At 33.8% G+C, this 19,125-nt stretch overlaps 1 protein-coding gene and 1 long non-coding RNA gene across 2 annotated transcripts in view; both read left to right on the top strand.

Annotated features, from left to right (window-relative positions):
* The window catches only part of LOC106078160 (probable nuclear hormone receptor HR38), a 104,494-nt gene that overhangs the window by 40,569 nt on the left and 44,800 nt on the right, over positions 1 to 19,125 (top strand). The gene's annotated exons all lie outside the window — the stretch shown is intronic.
* On the top strand, positions 12,609 to 15,971 carry LOC129925376 (uncharacterized). The gene is made up of 2 exons (XR_008777136.1): positions 12,609 to 13,831; positions 14,794 to 15,971. It is a non-coding gene; the product is annotated as an uncharacterized LOC129925376 (long non-coding RNA).

The raw sequence follows: 19,125 nt of genomic DNA, 5'->3' as shown, positions 1-19,125 counted from the left end.
ACATACATTAAATTTTTGATTGAGATGCAAAACACACAGAAATATTTGTAAGCCTAAAGTTCAAAACAACATTGACCATTTTAGAGCCTAGGCAGCTGATGCCTAATTATCCTCACAATTAAAAAGTGACAGTTTCGAACCGGTGAAAGTTTTGATAGGCTTGAGACTTTCAACTGTTGACTTGCTCGTCTGCCATTTTTTTCCCCATCTTTACCTTGTTCAAGTCATCATTGTTCTGGGATTTAAGATGAAATCATGTTTAAAAAAGGATTACAGGACAAATGTAAAAAACGTTACTTATCAGAGAAGAAGAGAGATAGAGAGAGAGAGAGAGAGAGAGAAAGAAAACGAGAGAGAGAAAGAGAGGAGCTATTATTATTCCATGTCATGTCATCTTTTGAACATTTGATTGAATCTTCTATTAAAAGAAACCTACCTTTTAAAAGAATATGTGATTAAAAAGGCTTTACATTGAAGGAGGCCAACATTGATATTTTTGTACCAGGCTTAAGATATTTTTTCAAATCCTTTCTTTAACCCAGCATGAAAAAAAAAAGAAGTTCAAACAATGCTATAAAATTCATCTGCCTTGTCCACTGTACAGATGATGTTCCATTTCCCCAAGAAGGTTACCGGACGTCTGACCAACGACAGGGTTCTCTTCTTTGGATACTTACTAAACAGTATTTAACGTGCTTGTCCACCAACTAGTTGTTAACAAAGATGATGGCATACTTATTCAATGAAAATATCCTCCGAGCAAAACTTTTGAGCGAAGGAAAGACGCTGGCCTGCTATTCGGATGTTTGGAGAGCATCCCTGGGGGAGATATAAATAGAAGATTACGTAGAACATTTTCATTTTATTTGAATTCGCCGGTCAGAAACTTTTCAGACCACCCACGTTATATAGGTCTGTGAAATGCACGGAATCACAAACGCTTTCCTCTATTTTTTTGGAGTGAAGAGTTCTTGCTCTGATTTTGTTTCATTTTCTAGATCTATATTCTATATTCATGCCCAGGAATTTTTACTGGAAAAAAAAAAGCGCGATAAAAATGTTTTTTGGTTATAAACTAGTCAAACGCTTTTTTATTAAAACTGAACTGAACAAGAATTCGATTCGAGGTCTATTAGTTTGCTATTTATGATGTTGGAAATAGCGGTAGATCTAGATCTAACCATCTAAGCCACGTGTTCTTTTGCATATCGTATCGTATCTTTTGCATATCGTATCATATCTTTTGCATATCGTATCATATCTTTTGCATATCGTATATCTTATAAAGACGTTAATTATTACGTCCTTGTATTAATTTTCTAGGTGTAGGGAAGAAGAAGAACTTATACGAATTTGTCCTCGCGTACAGAGCAAGAAATGTGCTTTTATCTCTGTGTCTTTCTTGGTATTTTATTAAGTTGTGTTTTTACAATTGTAAGTTGTGTTTCAGTAGTTTTATGTTTTATTGATACTTTACTTTTTAGTCTTCTGTCCTGAAGTGTCTCTAAGTTTAGTGGTTTTATTAACGGTGAAACTACCGTCCAAGTTTTCATATCTATATATCTAGATATCTATATTAGTTTCCACTTCACAGCATTTTAAAGCATGCACAAGACAATATTGTCTAAATCTACACCGTACTGAATGTAACCAATAAATACATGAATACCTTTAAGTACGCAATAAATTTCATGAATTTGTTAATTCAAGTTTAAAAAATATGTATTTTGTATTTTTCTTGCTTACCAAAAGGTATTCATTTTTCTTGCTTTTCGTTTGAAATAAAAAGAAAAGGATATTAATATAAAAAATAAGCGAATGTTTCAAATAGCCGTTCATTATATTTTTTTTTACAATTCCCTTCTATAAGCTTGCAAACTCTTCATGGATTCAAAACTTGGACACTGGACCGGGATTTCAAAAAAATGGTTCTAATGATTTTCTTTAAAATGTGACAGTTTATATATATATCTTTGAGAAAAAATTACTACATCATTGGCCACACAGTAAAAAATCTGTTAGAATTTAAACCAAATGTAATCACTTTGTGGTCTGTTTGGTACAGTTGTAGTACACGCTAGTTCTCCCACTTGCCATTTTTGGATAAAGTTAATTAATTAGTGGTAATTAATTAATTATTTTATTTTGTATTATTCATTATTTTGTTTGATATCGAGAAGGGGAAATAAATTCTACAATATTGAAATATAATGCTGTAAATATGGATAACCTTTGTTTGTTCATTTTGAACACGCTTCAGCGGTAATCCCCGCTCTTGATTCAAGTGTTTCTTTGTATTTAGTTCTCAGAATTGAATAAATAAATAGACGTGAATGAACATTTTGCGCACTGTTTTATGTAGAAATCATTTGCTGGACTGTTGATACAAGTAATAATACAAGCAGAGCTCACTGGAAAGTCTCCTCTCAATAGTGAGGCATTACAATAAATACATAGAATGACAAATTATAGACTACCATCAGCTTCATAAAAGAGGAATATATATATATATAGGGCTTCTTTTGTGACGGTACGCACCGCCCCGCACCGGTACGGCACCTTTGTTAATGTGGGGGAAAATTATTACTTTTCTTGCATTTTAACGTTTATTATTAATTTATTAGTAGTTAAAAGTTAGGCAATCCATCACTGAGTACCGGCACTTATTTAAAGAAAAAACAAGATTACAAAGAGAGTTTGTGTTACACAAACTCAAAGAGAGTTTGTGTTACACAAACTCAGAGGCGGCCCCCGTCGAAGTCGGATCCCTGTCGGATCTGCATATTCGCAAATAATATTCAAGAGGTGATTTAATTTTGATGGTCAAAAGTAATAATGTTTCAAAGATTCATTTGCCGTAAATTTAAATTTAAATTAAATTTAAAAAAAAGTAGATTAGTTTTAGTATATTAAAACATTGCAATATTGATCAAAACGTTTGGAAATGAAAATCTACACTTTTTTTTACACTTTAAGTTTAGAAATTGAAATTCTACATCTTAATCTAGTCTATTTTAGTCTTAACTAGATCTAGAAATTGTAGATCAAGACTCTATAATAATTTTAATTAGAATATAAATCCAGATCTAGATATACTGTAATAAAAATCTAGATCTAGTTTAAAAAATCTAGATTAGATCTAAATCAAGATATCATTCCTTTTTTAAACGCGAGTCACTTAACGAGGCTTAATAAACATTACTATACCGAGTTCTTTTTTCATTTCATTTAAAGAATTCATTCCATATGACGTCAAAGGAAAAAAAAAACACTACGTCACACGGCCTAGCTAGACTAAAAATCGTCTTCATCATTACGAGCCATTTATCGAGTGTTCATAGACATTGGTGCACCGAGTGCGTTCTTTTAGCATTTCAATTAAAGAATTCATTCTATATGACGTCAAAGGAAAAAAAAACACTACGTCACACGGCCTAGCTAGACTAAAAATCACCTTCATCATTACGAGCCATTTATCGAGTGTTCATAGACATCGGTGCACCGAGTGCGTTCTTTTAGCATTTCATTTAAAGAATTCATTCCATATGACGTCTGATTTCTTAAAAAAGTTTAAGGTATTGGTTTAGCGCCTGATCATGTTGCGACGTTACGCTACTGCACGAAAATCGCTGCATAAAAAGTCCATTTAAAAAAATGTGCGTGATATTTACATACAAAGTGCATTATTAGCCTTAATAAACAAACGGAAATGTTTTCTTTTTAATTTTAGCAGCTAGTTGACCAGAAAAAACATCTTTAACTATTATTTATATTTGTTGTAAACATTTCCTGTACATTTTAAAAATATATTTGACTTAGTGATACTGAAAATACACAAAAATTGTCAATCTTTGTTAGCATATTATAACATTGCCTCCCTTACATTTACGTAATTGTTTTAGAATTGGTGTATTTTATGAAAAAATTGCTTGCATAATTAATTTTATAAATTAAACGGTTTGCTTTTAGAAAATCAAAAGTAGCCGTTGCACCTAAACTTTTCAAGCCGCATTTAATGATGAAATAATATTTTTCATATCTCTTCTAGTTTTCGAGATCTGAGTGTGACAGACGGACATTTTGCACAAACCTAATAGCGGCTTTTTCCCCTTACGGGGGCCGCTAAAAAAGCATGTACATATAGGCCTATATATTTATATATAGGCCTATATATATATATATAGTGATAAATATATGTGATATTGATTACCTAGATCTTTCTAGATTATGTATCTAAAAATTGCAAAATAATAATTATGAGATGAGGATACTCTTATTTTTTCTGTTTAATTACTAGATCTAGATCTAAAAATTAAATTATATGTTAAATAGGTTAGGGTTGAAAAAATAAATTACTACTTATAACTACTTTACAAAACAACGCCTTGTTTCAGGTTTTTAAAAAATTTTCACATTTTTTGTAGTGTTTTTGTAATGTCCATTCTAGATATAATATATTTAGGTATATGCATTTGTCTAAATCTTGTTGAAATAAGCTTTTAAAATACAAAGAAACTGCTTGAGGTAACTAAGTTAGGATAGATCTGATCCAGGTCTCTATGCAGTTGTATTCGTGGTCACTCTGGCATTGTCGTAATGGCACTCTTGGTAGTTCTGGCAACAGTGGAGCCGAATACATTCTAATAATTGACAGCGCTGTTAATGTAGTTCTTTTTTGTTCTGTCTCCCTAAAATGTACCTATTTAATTTTACTTGTTCAGAATCAATTTGGGTTTAAAATAAAAAAAAAATACGTCTGTTATCGAATTATTGATGGGATTGCTACAAGTCTTCCTGTAAACTAACAATCATTGGAGAAGTTTAATATATAAAAAAAAGGTTCTCTCCCCCCCCCAATTTAAACGTGACCCAATTCCGGTCCATTAGAATCAAAATGTGTGCGGCTCCTCAGCTACGTCCATATTGGCGCTGTGTGTTGCCTTTGATGAGTTCTTTCCATATAGGCCCGTACTAGTAAGTGAGTTTTTGTTTTTGCACCAGATATCTTTCTAAGAGAGATTGAAACATTTAGATTCACCACTCCACTTCCATTTTTTAACCTTCTGTCCTGGAGAGTTTCTAAATATAGTTACCGGTATTTCTTTTGGTATCAGATGTTAAGAATTCAATATACACCTTACTGTTTATATATATATATATGTATGTATGTAAGTATGTATATGTATGTATATTCTGGTATTTAAGAACTTTTTTTTTTTGAAATTTCACATCTCTTAACAAAAAAAAGTCTCTTACTAAAGTTTCTGCTTTAGATTATTTTATCTTTACAAATAGGCCTATATATATATATATATATATATATATATATATATATATATATATATATATATATATATATATATATAAATTTCACATTTCTCGCTTTCTTTCTTTGTTTACATCTCAAATATAATTGCTCCTAGTTCTACTAGAGATCACTGTCTCACAAATTCTTGGGCACTATTTGTATATTTATATTTAGTACATATATAATCTCTCACGAAGGCCGCGGGGGGCTCACTTTGAGGCCCAAAGAAAATTTCTTGCTGAAGACAGGCGCAAAAAATAAAAAGGAAATGAAAATTTTAAACTGACCTCCTGTCTGCATTGGGGGTGACAAAATATACAGGTCGCCACTTCGTGTACGTAGTCATGTGAAACATTTGCACTCATCCCTAATTGTCGCAATCGAATGCAATGCTACAATTTGTACCGATACATATAGTCTCATTTTTTTAAATTTATTATTTCACATATGTGTACATGTATAATCTCTCTCACTATGTGTACAGGTATAATCTCTAACTATGTGTACATATATAATCTCTCACTATGTGTACATGTATAATCTCTCACTATGTGTACATGTATAATCTCTCTCACTATGTGTACATATATAATCTCTAACTGTGTACAAATATAATCTCTCTCTATGTCATATGTGTACATGTATAATCTCTGTGTTCACATATAATCTCTCACTATGTGTACATGTATAATCTCTCTCACTATGTGTACATGTTAGATAGCTAGTTTAGTTAGTTGGGTGGCGCACTTTAATGTACTGGCAGTGAACGGATATTTTAGAATGACGACATAGACTTTGGGGTTAGAGGTTAAGATTGACTTATAGAAATCAGTTACTGCTAGACTCCCAAGGGAATAACATCGTTTTATAGTGACAGACTAGACTGTGGCCCATTCTGTAATAAACGTTTGTTTGAAATTCATCTTGAGTCAACTTGGTCATTGAGTCTGTGATACCTCTTATTGTTGTGGCGGATGTTATGTACCGAACTTGCAACCATAATACACTCAACAAGGTACGCATGCATCTAGGATAAATAATCATCTTTAGAAATACTTCAACTACATCTGACTTACACATGCATCCGTTACAATGTACAATCTCTCTCACTATGTGTACATGTATAATCTCTCTCACTATGTGTGCATGTATAACCTCTCTCACTATGTGTACATGTATAATCTCACTAACTATGTGTACATGTATAATCTCGCATGAAGCCCATGACCCACTCTCACATCATTCTCACAATCTCTTTAAATCCTCACATTTCCCGATCTCAAATTTCCCAATGCCATATCTAAAGTATCACATATTAAGAGCTATCTATTTCATATCATCGGATTAGATTTAAACCCAAACCTTGTCGCTCGAACATCAGGCCATAAAAAAAATCATGTTTAATGTCACCGTCTCCAGTTTTTCTCTGTAACAGCTTCCCAGTCGTCTAAGCGTGCGTCTGGGTTTTAGAATGTCAAAATGATTTCATGACAAACAGTAACTAGATCGAAACAGTTTTGACATCTGAGTCTTCAAGACATTAATGTCACAATTGCACATCGCTTGATTTTTTGAAAACTTATTTTCTTTTTTCAACAATTTGTATAACTCCTAACATTAAATTCTTATAGTCAAGACAGCAAACTGAACAATGTCATTTTGTTAGTAGAATGTATTACTGCCCTTTTGTTAGAATGTATTACTGCCCTTTTGTTAGTAGAATGTATTACAGCCCTTTTGTTAGTAGAATGTATTACAGCCCTTTTGTTATTAGAATGTATTGCAGCCCTTTTGTTAGTAGAATGTATTCTGCCCTTTTGTTAGTAGAATGTATTACATGCCAATTGTTTTAACTTTGACAATGAAGGCCTAGAAGGTTGTTACCAATGATCCTTTATCCACTAACCACACAAAACTGATACTAAATATAAAAGCAAGCTATGGTATAGTCTAAAAAACATCTCTATACTAATACTAAATATAAAAGCAAGCTATACAGTGGCAAAGCCACCATGGCTCGAACGAGCTGAATGGACACGAGCCCATGACCAACTCGAAGCCACAAAGGGCACAATAAAAAATAAAATTTTGTCTGTAAGAGTTTTTGTTTCAAATTCTTACGTAATTTTACTTAGCGTTCATTGTGTTATTATAGTTCCGACGTACATAAAAAATTGGAAATAACAAATCGATGTAAACCTGAATAGTATTATGTAATAACCTTTCATTTGGCGGCCAAGGAGTTAGAATGAAAATTTTATAGACATGATTTCCAAGTATGATCTAGAGTTTGGAGAACTTGTCAAACAATTGCAAACACGTAAAAACTACTTACATCGCCCCCTACACGAGGATCTAGACCTGTTGAGTAATGTAGTTGTGAAGATCTAGACCTGTTGAGCAATGTAGTTCTGAAGATCTAGACCTGTTGAGCAATGTAGTTCTGAAGATCTAGACCTGTTGAACAATGTAATTCTGAAGATCTAGACCTGTTGAGCAATGTAGTTCTGAAGATCTAGACCTGTTGAGCAATGTAGTTCTGAAGATCTAGACCTGTTGAGCAATGTAATTCTGAAGATCTAGACCTGTTGAGCAATGTAATTCTGAAGATCTAGACCTGTTGAGCAATGTAATTCTGAAGATCTAGACCTGTTGAGCAATGTAATTCTGAAGATCTAGACTTGTTGAGCAATGTAGTTCTGAAGATCTAGACCTGTTGAGCAATGTAGTTCTGAAGATCCATTTCAAATTTGTATTGTTGACATCACTCAGGACATACAAATAAAAGTTGATCAGATACGCATCCGTTTCGTCATCTCCGTTGAACGAATAGCCAGATAAAAGAGAATTTGAAATCTGGGAATACAGTGAGTTTCGAGACACCTACCAATGAAAAATCCATTGTCTTGAAATGAACTGCAAGCCTTAATCTATGATGGACAGAAGAATGGCATTCGGGCATTTCTTCAACTAAAGTAGACGTTTGTGCCTTACGTTTAGTGTGTAAACCGCAACTTAATGGGGACAGATAGGTCGACAAGCTGCACCAATCAGGAAAAAACAAAAAACAATTGGCGCTTAGTTCTCTTTATTGTCCAGTTCAAGAATGTGAGCATAAAGTTAGTCAACAATGCTGGAAGCTCAGCCGCAAAATCTTATCGAAATCTCTTCATCAACTATAATGGAATACGTCTTTTGAGAGAAAACTGAACCTGAGAATTGAAGTTGTAGAAGTAGCTCGTACTGTGTGTCAAGATCTCGCGGACTTTTTGAAACTGATAGAAAACTATTTTTATCGTTCAGGATTTCAACATCGTTAGTGCGTGCACGCTATTTCTTACATCGCTTGTTCAGCTTAGCGGCCATCTTCCAAGTTGGGATTGATACACAATTATATATGAACTTCTAGAACTGAAAGTTATTAACATAGAGCGATAAAAACAGCAAATAACTTAGAAATAGTTGCCCTTGTTTTTTACTTTTGGAATGTCTGAAAATATAGTTTCAGTATACGGCATCGACTGATCAAATAGAAATAAGATCTCAACTGACAGACACAGAAGGGCTATATTGTGTTCATGTTACACAGTTCTCACATAGAAATGTTTTGGAAATGTAAAGTTATGTAAACAAAAAATATAGAGATATGTCATTAAACATTTTTTAGTTCATTTTAAGAAGGATTGAGTGTCTTGACAATATTAGACCTAGATCAACTTGTAAGGAGTTGTAACTGTATGGAGTATACTGACACTATTAGGGGCCTTGATCAACTTGTGAGAAGTTGTAACTGAATGGAGTGTCCTGACACTATTAGGGGCATAGATCCTCTTGTAAGAAGTTGTATTTGAATGGAGTGTTCTGACACTATTAGGGGCCTAGATCCTCTTGTAAGAAGTTGTATCTAAATGGAGTGTCCTGACACTATTTGGGGCCTAGATCCTCTTGTAAGAAGAATCTGAATGGAGTGTCCTGACGCCATTATGTAAAGGAATGACTTTTTTATGTACTTATCAATATACGATGACTAGATATATTTTTGTCATAGGCCCACGAGTAGGCCTACCTTGCTACATCACTGAAGGTATGGTGCAGTCCATATATATATATATATATATATATATATATATATATATATATATATATATATATATATATTGACAAAATCTATCTCTATACTGTTTATACTGATACTAGTGTATGAAAGTAAGCTATGTTATTGTCTAACATACTGATAATAAATATAAAGGCATGCTATGGTATTTTTTTTAGAAGAAAAAAACTTTTAAAACTAGAGGCTCATTCTTGCCAGGTTTTTTTTTTAAATAATTATTTTATAGTAAAAAATATATAAAACATCTGTTCACTATAAAAAGGTACAAATAGGTCTCTGGAATTTAGTCCAACTCTACACATCGTTTGCAACTGCCGTTTGCAACTGCGTTGTGTTTTCTGTTTTCTTTTTTACATTACCTCTATTCAAGTTAGAACTTCATAGAGGGCGGAACCTGGATGCTGATCTCGAATGCTCTAACGATTTTTCTAGACATTAAACATTGTATGTATATCGCTGAGAAAAGAATTACTTGCTCGTTGGCCAGACGGGGAAATCTCGAGTTTGACCGTTCTCTTTTTTAACAACCAAAAATATTAATCAAATAAAAAAAAATATTTGCTAGAAATCTAGACAGAGAGCTCGATCCAACAATGATTTTGAAAGGACTAAAAGGCGTTCTTGAGATGACTATCGCTTCTTTCGGTATTTCCGAATGCAAAGCTTTTCTGACTGAAGAGTTTAAATTAGTGTTCAGGAAACTTCTGCGCATCGTCTTCTAAGTCTAAATCTAAAGGCTTATCATTGGATTATTCTAAAGTGTACTAGGATTCTTTCTCGGGGAGGGGGGGGGTAAAAATGTTCCATTGTTTTTTTTTTATCATCTAACATTAATTAATTTTTTTTTTATAGGAAAACAAATTGTTTTATAAGCTGCATAGACGAGGTATTGTCTTTTTTTTTTTTTTTAAAGTATTTTTAATGTTTTTCTTTGTTTCACAGAAACTTTTCTCCAAAGATCACGTGTTTTTTAAACCAGTATTTTGTTTTTTTAATGTGGCGTAAAAAATGTGTGTATGTCGTGGATTATATGTAGGGAGACCTAAAGTGTTTGTTTTTAAATATCTGAATATCTGGTCATCTTTATAATTTCTTGATATTAGATTTGTTTCCTTACATAAATGTATTCAGTTCCTGACGGATCTTATAGCCTATTAAAGCGACAAGTTTTAAAAATAGTGCATTGCTTGGATTGTTTGCAATATTTGTTTTATCTCAGACATAGCCTGGGGTCCGAGTTACAGAGAAGTTACTCTATACACATGACAGGCCATTCTCTACAACACATCACGTTTATCCTTATGGATGCTCAAAGTATGGGTCTAGATTAAAAGGAAACAATTCAGACAATAAATCTGATACCCAGCTTTCTGGTTATTTCTTGCTCTGTCTGCAAGAAACAGTTGGAATAGCTACAGGGGCAACTGGGAGATTTCAGCTTGGAGAATCTTTTCTCATATCAAGTGACATTTGTATACAGTTGGACAAGAGTGAAATACTTAGTCAACCAATAGTATTGGAGATTTTCATACATGGAGGCGGATCTTCAGTAGAATGCGTTTTGGTGTATCCGGTGTACAGAAGAAAGGACGTGTTGATAAGCTGTGTATATGTGATTTGTGTGTGTGGGTGTGTACTTTAGGGCACTGCAGAATACATTTTCTAAGCTTTGTAGCTTTTGTTAAGTTGGCAACATTCAAGTTCAATTTAGCGTCCTTGACATTGTTTAGTTCATCGTGAGACTCTCCAATAACTATCAATGAATATCTACTAAATGAAATCAAAGTAAATTGCTTAAACCCACTTCGGATTTGGAAAACATGTTTAAATGGCTTCCTACCTTGGTGACAGTGTTAAAGTAATATTTGAATACACTTTAACCCTGTGATCTACGCTACTATAGGTCGACGATATTGTCTTGGCTGGCGGCACTTGATGTTCGTACGCTGTTGTAACTACTTGTTTGGAATTACCAGATCCAGACTGTTTCAAGTTTAAAAAATGCAAATAAAATGCACAGAAAAAAACAACAAATCCCTTGGATCAGGCGACCAACGAAGCAAAAGATGTATACGTTTTCACGTTTGTATGGTCTAGGTAGGCTATCAGTAAGATTAATCAATGATTAAAGGTCTTTGCGAATTTCTATCAAAATTTTAGCTGCAGATGACAGATATATATTTCGACTTTATGGAAGTTTTGGTATAAGGAATTTAAAAATCTCAACCTCCGTTGAAAATGGAATTTTCTACCTTTGGCTCAGTAACGGAGTTCTGCTCTTCAGCCACTAGAAATGCGAAGATGTTTCCGAGGAGATGAATGTTGCTAGGCATAGTCTCAATATTTCTGTGCCGCCTCTCTGATTGGCTTAATTGACAAATAAGTTCTTGTGATTGAGAAATATAGTTTCGGTTTAGCTAATGTCAATTTTCTTATTATGAACTTTGCTTGAAAAAACAACAACTTTTGCGTGTTCTAATTTGCCCGAGGTGATTTATGTTATTTAGTAAATGTCTTATTTATTGTATTGGCTTATCCCACAGAACACACTCTTGTACCTTCTTGTTCTAAGAGTAGCTACGCGTAACGTTTTACCGTCTGCATTATTTCAAGAGTTATGGTTCTTGTATTGAGCTTATGCTGACGTCATAAGCTAATTTTTTTTCTTGTTTTAAATATGGGGGAAAAAATGGAGGAATGGAAAATTAAGATCAAAGCAGAAGAAATTACTCGAACTTTAAAATGAAAACAAGACGTCGGGTTGTATCTTTTTCGTTTAGAAAATTCTTCAGGCTATTGATCTAGTGTTGTGAAGAGCTAGTTGGTTTCTTTATTGTGTAGTGTGAGGATTGTAAATACTATGACCCACAATACTACACATAGTCGACGTAGGCTGATCTGCTCAATGCACTCTCCCTGCTCGAGCATATACACATGCATTCACGCAATGATACGCATACTCTCCCTCTCTTACACACACACACGCAGTAATATGCTTCTGTCTGATGTGCATGTTCTGAGACCACAAAGACTCAACCTGCTCTTCAGTCTGAAATGGATGTCTGGCTTCCATGTTGTACTATTGGTTACGTCTTACAAGAGGCCAATTTTTCACTGGGGAAGTTATGCAGCGTAGGAAAGTAGGATACAAACCAAACATCGAACCAACGAGCAGAGCAAGTAAGGATACTTTATATAGCAATGTCTAGGCTAGAGTAGAGAGATGCTAAAAAAAAAATTGGAGGGATAGTCTTGGGCAAGGGGAGAGGGTTGGCGCACTAATGGTCAACATAAAGATTAATTAAAAATGGCTGCCTGGTCGTGTGTTATGAGCTCTCTGGACTGTCGTCTTGATGGCCCCGATTTCGAACCTCCCCCCCCCCCCCCCCGTCCTGCAGGAGGTTTGGACCAGGAATAATGCTCTTCAATTCTGAAGAAATACTCGAAACATTATGTCAAACAATTGAAAGAAGAAAAGAATGACGCAATACTGTCCTTTTAGCCAGCTTCCACCATGACTAGATCTCAACAGGCCTACTCGCTAAAGATATTTTATGTCATGCAATCAAATATTCGTAGACAAATTTGGAATACAGAGTTTCCAATGACTCTAGTGTCTACAATTAATGCAATTAATAATAGAATCACACTATATGTCCACTATGTCGGTGGTGGTGTTACTCATATATTCATTATATACAATCGATGCTGGAGTTCTGTCTAGACTTTCTAAATGTAGTGTTTTTTTTTGTTGGGGTGGGGGGATGTGTGTGGGTTGCATACATTTCTTGATAAATTACTGGCATTAAAAAACCCCACTATATTTGACTAGACCTATATACATAACACATTAATCCCTAGGGGGCAAGTACTCTACATGTCTAAGACTATAACTTAAAAAAAAAAAAAAAAACACAAAACTGATGCTTGACTGCTTTCAAAAGACCATTATTTGGTTTGAGTGTTGTGTCACTCTATACACACACACACATACATAGCCACGCATGTAATGTTTGGCTAGAAGCGATTGGGGGCTGCCGCCGAGTCACATCGATTTCTTTCTGTCTGCTTCCGCGCCGGGGTTGGGAGTTAGGGGGGAAAAAAGGAGGCCGAGGAGGGGGTCAAAGTTCGCAGTCGCGACTAATTTACTTTGTGCGCGAATGTGGAGGTGGGAGGGGGGAGTACTGCCAGTGTGTATGTGTATGTAACTACAGTTGCGCGCGGTGTCCACCGTCATAACAACTGTATATTGGATGTTGTTAGTTTGTTATTTCAAAGTCTGAGACTGCTACAAATAGAGCTCTCCAACTCACAGATATCTATCTGTTCTATAGATCTACAAGTTAGTAGATGGAGTTCACTCTTTGAGTTTTGTAGTAGCTGCTGAGATGGGGATGGGAGGACGCACAGTAAGTTTCAGCCAGAACCTCGTGAGATCTAGATCTAGGCCTACCTTATACTAAGTTACACATGTAGTTTACAAGTAACCTTTAAGAAATGTTAGCAATTAAAGAGTATAAGGTCAAATTTACAATGTGAACATTTAGGTTGTGCATCATATGTGATGGATACCACAGTAAAAAAAAAACATTTAAAAAAAAAAAAAAGCTTCTTGATTTTTTTAACATGTGGTTACTGAGAGCCTCCAAGAACAACACCAGATCTATTTATATATATATATATAGTGGCCAATAGAACTATAGGATATTTAGAAACGCTACCGAACCGAAGCAATAATAATGTACGAAACGCCAAATTACAACTTACTATTTAGTGAAAATATTCTTTTTGACTGCCCCAGACTTGCTGATCTCCGTCACGACAGGTCTGGGAAACCACAAATTCTTGACCTATATGGTGACATGTGTATCCACTACGCAAAATTTGCAGGGTTTCTGTCCGTCACTTTTGCAAGAGAGATTTTGAACCTCTCACACCCTCGCGTTTAGATGATGATGATCTAGTCAAAAATTTAACAATTAAAAAACTCAAAACAGGAGGGAAAAAAAAGCAATTGTTGTTCCATATGCTTAGACAAATACATATAGACTAACAAAAACACTTTCTGAACTAGTGGTCTGAATGAAAACACAGATTGGGATTTAAAAACATATGCTCCATTAGCACAATATGTCTCTCATCTTCATTACATCACACGGACAATGTGTTTCAATACAGAATTGTACATTATTGATATGTACATTTTAAAATGTGTTTCAATGCAGAATTGTACATTATTGATATGTACATTTTTAAATAGCAAATAAATGTATAAAATAATGAAGGGATTTATGTAGCCCAGTTGCCTGTTATAACACACATCTTAAAATGCATACAAATGTGAATTCAAAGTATTATTAAACATTTTCAGTCTTGCTTACAAAATCATGTGTGCATTGCTATCAAGGCATATTAGACACCATACAAGCTTCCTTCTTCTGTCTCTTAGACTTATCCACACTTAGATCATCAGAGTGTAGAAGTCAAACAGAGACTCTTAAATAAATGTATCTGTTTGAAGTCACATTTGCCCAATTGTATTTTGTTTTCATTGTTTTGGTGGATTTGAATGATTTCGCTGTGTCTGAATGTAAAACGACTTACCTAGACATTAATACTAATATCATACTAGTTGTTCATATTAATTTATGTGCGTGTCAAGTTTATGTTGGTCATCAAACGATGTCTCTGTATTTACACGAAAGTCTCTATGAAATCAATCTTTAATTTTGTGATCAACTAAATAGGTCTTGAGTATTTTTTTAAAATTCCTTCAGTCCGTATATCTTTTTGAAATAGAATTGTTCAAATTATTACCGTACGATACCATAACTAGTGTGAAAAAAAAAACCAGCAGAATTGGCAGCTTTTGGCAAAATAATAGAGTTATATTATATTTATATTATATTTTTAATATTTGTTCCTTTTTCATTCATCTGGTGCTGTTGGTAAAAGTAGTAGTTAGTTTTAAACAATGGTTTAACCACAACAAAGTGACGCTTTATAGATTGATCAAATCAATAACTAATGCGCAACCCAAGAAATGTGTAATAAACAATGAAGTCAATAGGTCGGATGCAACTGAAGAGGTTTCAAGTTTGTTTTTAAAAAAGTATTTCACTATGTCATGACATTGGTAGAATTTATTGATGGCAATACATACCGGGTATCCTACAAAATGTGAACGTATATATATAGGCCTATATAAGGGTGAATATAAACTTGTAGGCCTACAGATGGATGTAACTCTCCCATATAACATTTATTGTTAATTTCTTTTTTTTAATTTTGTTTTTTGCTTACAAAATGAATGAGTGAAACCTGGCATTGTTGAACTATACTTAGCCTAGACCTTAAGACATCACTCAGCGCGAATCCAGTTTCTTTTTTTATTTGTTTGTAAGTGTGAGACTTCACAAACATTTTTTTATATAAAATATATGAAATGTGTGTGTGTGTTTGCGTTTTTGTGTGTGTTTGTTTGTGTATAGTGCTGAAATAGAGCCGAAGATTTGATGAACAAAGAATCAAATAAACTAATAGATCACGGTTTTTTTTACATGGATTTTCAATATATAATGTTTGGTGAATTGACATGTTTGAAATAAATACATGGGATGTCGGATGTCAGATGCTTGAGTGCAGATGCGAGAGAGAAAGAAAGAGAGGGACTAAATAGTTCGCAACAGGTGGATAAATGCTACTTTCGTAACAGATTGTTTTAGAGCAGCTGTCGCAAAATGTGTTTTAACTCGCTTCAATTGTGTATGAAAATATTTGTACACAGGGCCGGTCTTGGGCCACTGCAAACTATGCGGTCGCAGTGAGCCCCGCGCTTATTCTAGGTGTAATTATTAAATTGCAAAATATAAAAAATATATACGAAAAATTCCTGACAATCCGAATTTATTAAAATCTCCAGAAAACTCATACAAATCTTCTGAAAAATAGACAAAATTGTCATTTGTCGGTGTCACTTATTGCCGAAAATACTTGTACACAGGGCCGGTCTTGGGCCACTGCAAACTATGCGGTCGCAGTGAGCCCCGCGCTTATTCTAGGTGTAATTATTAAATTGCAAAATATAAAAAATATATACGAAAAATTCCTGACAATCCGAATTTATTAAAATCTCCAGAAAACTCATACAAATCTTCTGAAAAATAGACAAAATTGTCATTTGTCGGTGTCACTTATTGCCGAAAACGCCAATCCTACGCGCGATTAAATAAAAAAGGCATTGTCAGCTTGCATGTAATAAAATGTAATGATTGGGCGAATTTTCACCTGAATTGGAAGTTCAATTACTTTATTTACTTTTATAGTCACTGGCATATAAATATGCCATATGTTGAAAGTAACTTGCAAGGTTCATAGTTAATTTGATCGCACTTTTGTACTTAGTAAAGAATGAATAAAATTCAAAGTCGAATTTATTTTCTAATACAAAATCTTAATTTTCACTTATCATCCTTATTCCCACCCTGACTAGGCCCCGCGCAATCAGTTTCGCATAGGGCCCCGTAATTGTTAGGACCGGCCCTGCTTGTACATCATAAGGCTGATTTCAAGTTTGTGTAGTTTAATCCCACTTGTCACTTGTAAACAGTAGTCACACACTATTTTGTTTTATCTATTCACACACTGATTTACCTAGTAAAAGGGGAGAATTGTACTAAAATGAGTTAATGTTACATACAAACTCAGGTTGCCCTTGGGGTATGTTGTACTCATACTGTACGTTACTAAGAAATCACACCTACATCGCTTTACGAGTGCGTATTAACATGAACTGCCTTATAAATCTTTTGGTATAAAGTGATCTATAAGTCTGCGCATACACTATAGTCTATACATACTTAGTTTTTTTTTTTTTTTTTTTTTACTAACAAAAGTGCCCAATTTCTGCAGACCATAAGTACTTGTTAAACACTACTGTTACATATTTATTTTAAAATTACATTTATTTGAAAAATGATGCCAAAAACATTTCACACAAATATATATATATATATATATATATATATATATATATATATATATATATATATATATATATATATATATATATATATATATATATATATATATATATATATATATATATATAACGCTTTTAGTTTTGAGGTCGGACATGAGACGGACGGACAGACAGCACAAAACAATAACAGTATTTCCCTGGGAAAGGCTAAAACGTAATTTAATCCATCTGTGATTTAAAACAAAAAGAAGAAATTGAACTTGTTTGACATTGTGATATGACCATCAACACAATTAATATCTCATATATCATATACAACAAGTAAGTCTATAGATTTAGGATAAAGACAGTGGATAATATTATTTATATTATAGAGGTATATGTACATGTTATAAAGAGTTCTATATTTGTCCCAGAAAGGAAAGCGCGGACAATGCCTGGAAAAAACAAAGTATTTGGAATTATTGAAAGACTTTTTTTTTTACGAATCAAATAAGAACATATAACTAAAAGTCTATTTAACCTTGGATAGACCAATATTAGAACATGTGTCCTCTTTTTTGGGACTACTCAACTTAGAAAACATAAAGAAACTAGACTCAAAATATAGTCGTGATATTTAAAACAAATGAATATTCCTATTTGATTAGAGTAATATCATCAGTAAAATCACTAAATTTAGACAGGGCAGAAGACTAGAAAGTAAAGTACCGGTAGCAATAATACATAAAACACTAAACCATAATTTACTAATAGGCCTACAAACACACATCTTAATAAAATACTAAGAAAGACACAGCGCTTAGACCCATGGCCTAAACCTATACAGCATGGCCTAGACCTATACAGCATGGCCTTAGACCTATACAGCATGGCCTAGACATAGACCTATACAGCATGGCCTTAACCTATACAGCATGGCTTATACCTATATAGCATGACCTAACGCTATACAGCATAAGAGCAGAGTCTTTGATAAATAAAAAAAAATAATTGTCTTTTAAACTTAGAAAAAAACAACAACTATATTTTCATCAACACCGAAGTGCCATTTATCTAAGACATTTCAAATTATTTTTTTTTCACGTACTAGTTATAAATTGACTGAGACTTTCCTGAGTTGCCTACAGAAGGTGTATATGACCAAACAAAAAAAGTTTTACTCACCAATGACAGACATTCAGACAGACTGTGGCTAGAATGGCTAAATGGCTACATGCATAGTTGTTTTACTGTGGCCTCTCTGACCTGTACTGAACTAGAACATTGGACGGTGGAAGGGCGGACATTTTCAATTGAAATTTTGCATTTATCATTCCAATTTTAATTGTAAAAAACAAATGTCCCACCAACACATAAAGAATGTACAAGCGCACATCAAGTGAAGTAAAGGCTTAAGAACTGTAGCATGCGAGAGAACTTCAATACACAATCCTAGAATCTAATTCTAATAGATACATTAGAGCGAATAGCTTGATGCATCTTAATTGCTATGAATGAAAGCTTTAATCACTGAAAGGAGAGCTGCCATCAAAAGGTAGAACACATTTAAAGAGTCCATTGACGTTTTTTTTAAGGGTAGATTGGAACGGACTGCAGAGTACAATTTATTTTATATTTACCAGGGTATCTATAAGGCTTGTCTAGAGTACAGAGAGGGGGAGAGAGTAAAGTGTGTGTGTATATATATATATATATGTTTATATAGGGCCTAGATATGTA

Source organism: Biomphalaria glabrata, chromosome 3 (genome assembly GCF_947242115.1).
Source record: "Biomphalaria glabrata chromosome 3, xgBioGlab47.1, whole genome shotgun sequence".
NCBI classification, from domain to species: Eukaryota; Metazoa; Mollusca; class Gastropoda; family Planorbidae; genus Biomphalaria; species Biomphalaria glabrata.
Note: the sequence above shows the minus strand (reverse complement) of the source record. Positions and strands in the feature narration are given on the sequence as shown.